We start from the raw sequence: 4546 nt of genomic DNA, 5'->3' as shown, positions 1-4546 counted from the left end.
TGCAGGTGGCAGCGGCAAAACCTGGGTCCTAAACTGGGGAAATGCCCCCTAAGATGGGTTGAGACTTGACACTAAGTCACGGGGAAGCCCCTTTCACGCACCGGCTCAGGTCTCCCTGTACCCATTTCCCACTGAACACCCCCAAAGCCCACACGAATACTGCCATTTCTAAGCCTACTACCTCAGAACTTAGAGCAGGGTGGATGTTTTTCCAACCCATCCTGACCAGACCTTGCCAGGAAGGGCCTCAGGAGGAGGACCAGAAGCCCACCTGCTCCGCACAGCGCTGCTGGGCCAGCAAGCACAACTGTTCCCTCCCCACCTGAATGCGGCAGCTGCAGCTCTGTGTCAGCAGCTGGCAGCAGCTCAAAGGATGCTGCCATATTGCATTGCATGAGTAAAGGTTCAGTGACTTCCACATCACTTCAAAAAAGTTCAACTTGAAAGGTAAATTTCCAAACTTAAAATCCCTTCTCTGGCTGCAGCTCCGAGAGCAACGGCATCCCCACCTGGGAGTGGGCAGCAGGCCTGTTCAAATGCCACAGTTGTTCAGTCACTCTTAGTAACAGCTGCTAGCCAGGTAATTAAGCTGCAGTAAACAGTAATCCTCAAGTGTTCTCCATCTATCACCTCCTCCCCCCACCCCACAGCTATCTCCCCAGTTCAGCATTGTGACTGCACAGAGCTGAGTCCTGCTGGAAAAAGCCTGAAATCACCATGGCCAGAGCTGAAGAGCCAACATCCAGCTTCTGCCAGCTCCCAGGGGCAGCATGCCCAGGGTGGGGGGCTTTGCAAGCCACATCACTCATTGGTGGCACTCACACCGAGAGGAGCACTGGTCCTGGGACTGTGAACATCTCTACAGATGTTGGGGTGGCCAGCAGGGAGAGGGAGGTGATTGTCTCCCTCTGCTCTGCCCTCATGAGGCCCCATCTGGAGTTCTGCACCCAGGCCTGGAGCCCCCAGCACAGGAAGGACACAGAGCTGTTGAGGCAGGTCCAGAGCAGGACCACGAAGATGATCAAAGGACCAGAGCACCTCTCCTGTGAAGAAAGGTTGAGGGAGCTGGGCTTGTTCAGCCTGGAGAAGACTCCGGGGAGACCTCATTGCAGCCTTCCAGTCCTTGAAGGGAGCTTACAAGCAGGATGAGGATCAACTTCTTACATGGTCTGACAGTGACAGAACAAGGGGGAATGGTTTTAAACTAGAACAGGGGACATTTAGGTTAGATGTTAGGAAGGAATTATTTACTGAGAGTGTGGTGAGGCCCTGGCACAGCTGCCCAGAGAAGCTGTGGGTGCCCCATCCCTGGAGCTGCCCAAGGCTGGGTTGGATGGGGCCCTGGGCAGCTTGAGCTGGTGGGGGGCAGCCCTGCACACAGCAGGGACTTGGAACTAGATGATCTTTACGGTCCACTCCAACCTAAGCAATTCTATGATTCTAAAATTATGTCATAAAATCAGATTCTGCACAAATCCTTCTATGTGGAAGCCAAAGGAAGGCATTTGCCTTCAGCTCTGTCCCAGAGAAGGCAAGCTACCGCCCAAGGTAAGCTTCTAATTTACTGACCACAGAGACCCCAAACTGAACCACCAAAGCAAAATGAAGCAGCTGTAGGCACAAGAGCAGCCATGGCTTGAGCCTTGGGAACACATAACAGAAGCACCATGTCCCACGCACCTGGCCTAAGTGAGCATCATCCCTGAATGCAGCACAGCTGCTCCCGTCCCTGCTGGAGGGGCTCTGGCAGAGCACAGCCACACACTCAGTTGGCACGGTCTCTCACCTGCTTCCTATTTTCACATAATTTTGGCAAATTTCCATCAGACTTCCACACCAGCAGGAAAACTTGAGATGGGACCAGGAGCAATGCTGTTTAATCTCCATGAAATAAGCGCCTTTACAGAGGGTGATGCGCTATCATTACTTCCTGAAGTGACACCAAAAATTCTAGTACTGTGCTACTGATTATAAAAATAGAAATTTCCCTGGGGGTCTAAGGTAGGAGCAGGAACTCTGTTGGAAATAGTGACAAGAGGCTGCAAGTCCTGCCACATGCCTCAGCTCCAGCCCCATGGAGCTTGGGCAGCCTCTGTGCCATCAGTCCAAAGAGACATCAGGTGAGGGCTGAGAGGTGATGCTCCCTCCCAGATCCCTGCACTCAACTAAATTAAACTAAACTCAATTAAACCAACTGCAATTACATTCCTCCTGTTTTAAAGAGCGCTGACAACACGTTATACAGGACACAGTGCCATATCCTTACATAGAAGTACACAGTCAAACAACAAGACAAAAGCCAACTCCCTGACCTTGCCTCTCTCTGTACAGCTAATCACATCTGGATGCACACCTGATATACCCACCTCTGACAGTTCCTAAGCAACTGTGCTGGCTTCTTGGAGCTCAGTTCCCCGCAGCAACCTCTGAAGAGCTTGCAAGGATCTCTGCAGGGCAGTGGTGAGTGGGGCGGTGCTCGCAGCCCTGACCCAAACCCAACAGAAGAGCTCCAGCCAACATGGCCACAAGCCGCCCCCTGAGCACAGCGCGTGGGCAGAGGAAGGGCTGGCACCGCAGCCATGGTGCGTGGGGCCCCAAACAGAAAGAGCCGAGCACCCTGCGAGCTCGCCTCTGCAGCACTCACCACAACAGGTACCTCTGCCTTGCTTGGCTTTCTCCTGCCCACCCAGGCACCTTGCCATTCCGCTTCCCGCTGAGCCACAAAGCAAGCAAGCCCCAGACGGAGCTCCTGCAGGTAACAGCTCTGGCTACATCCTCACCTTGTTCTTTCTCTACTTAGATACATTTTGCAAAAGATCTCAAGTAACACTGAAGTCTGACATCCTGACGGAGAGATTTCATAGTGATTTTTCAGTGCAGTGCAATTCCGGCTCTTGGGCGCTGGGTCTGGAGGGTACTCCCCCCTGCTAAAACACAAAGAGCAGCAGCAGCAGCTTACTGTGTCATCCTGCGCCCTAAAGCAACAGGGTTACTTGAGAAATACCTGCTTACATTCTCTTCCCACCTCCTCTTGTCTAACTACATGTGGAAAAAAAATAAAAGCCTTAATTTCTCTTATGACTTTTTGGCAGCACCCGTTTCTCCTAGGCCTAGAAGAAGTGCTGCATTCCACACGGAGGGACAGGGCTTCCCACCTGTAGCAGGCCGGCAGCTCCACGCTGCCCTCCCCACCTGACGCTGGGACAGCCACATCCCCACACAACGCTCAGGCGCTCAGACGGAGCCCAGATGACTGTTCTATTCCCACTGACACAGCCCACACCCCAGGAGACAATTACAGAAGCAGGGCAAATCCCAAACCATTCCAGCTGGAAGAAGCAAGGCAGATTTTTTTTTTTTTTCCCCCAGAAATACAGCAGAGAGGGACTGGGCAGCCAGAGTAATCTATAATTGACACGCTGTGAACACACCTTACCAAGGTTAAGAGCTTCTTCCCGCATTCTCTTTCCACCATATTAGAGCCAAAGTTAAAAACACAACATTTTGACCATCTTTCCTGACCCAGAAAATGATCATTTGCCATCTACCACCTCCCCTTCAGGGCATACGCATCACAACAACATCGGCATTTATTATTTCCCTTGGGGAGCCCATTCCTTTCATTTTTTTCATACTACACTCTTCACTTCTTGCCCACAATGCAGATCAACCCAACCAAACAAACCTACCACTTCAATAAACTACTGTTTTCTCTGGAACACCCTTGCATGCACCGGCTTACCCAAATGACAGCATGCGGTACACAGCCAAGGGGCACCAGCTGTAACAACCAAACTTCCAGAGGGAGAAGGCAAACAGCGCCACAAACGCAGAAGTTCAGACGATCCCACGTTCAGTCTGCAAAGCAGCGCCTCAGATCTGGAGGTCAACCCTAAATTTTCTTCCATTACCAAGTCGCTGTCACACAAGCCTTGTTCTAGATCGAACAATACAAATACACCAGATGAAGATTTCAGACTCAACAAGCCATTTGGCTCTTTTATGTGAGAATAGAAAATAACACTTAAGTTCTGGTACAGAAAGTCAACTGAGATGAGAATCTCCTACCAGCACAGTTTGTTTTGTGCAGCTAAAAAAAACAGGTGTTAGGGCTGAGCCCAAAGTAGAAGCAGCCCAAGCTGTAGGAGGGAAGAAACCTCAGAGGGAAATGCTAAAGAGAAATGGGAACCCAGAACTTACAGCTTCTGATCTTCATTCTCACTGAGGGCAAGAGCTTGTTTTTCAAGTTGCTGAGCTTTAATGAGTGTTAAAAAAAACACCAAAAAACCCCCATAAACTCCCCAAAATAGAAAAGCACAAAAGCTGGCTGTTACCTCATGGACCAGGCTTCCCTGACTTCTGACTTTCTCAACAGTCAGACCGAGCAAGGGACTCTCCTTGTTTCCCACACTTTATTTAGTTACTTCATGCTACTTCTCAGTTTAGGAAGCCTTGGCTCTGCACAGAAAATCAGCTAAATTATTTATGTGTTCATCACCGAGATCCAAGCTCCTGGTAAATTACATTAACAGAAGCTAGCAAAACC

The sequence above is a fragment of the Numida meleagris genome, chromosome 1 (assembly GCF_002078875.1).
Source record: "Numida meleagris isolate 19003 breed g44 Domestic line chromosome 1, NumMel1.0, whole genome shotgun sequence".
Lineage (NCBI taxonomy): Eukaryota > Metazoa > Chordata > Aves > Galliformes > Numididae > Numida > Numida meleagris.
The sequence above is the reverse complement of the archived record's forward strand: the minus strand, read 5'-3'. Positions refer to the sequence as shown.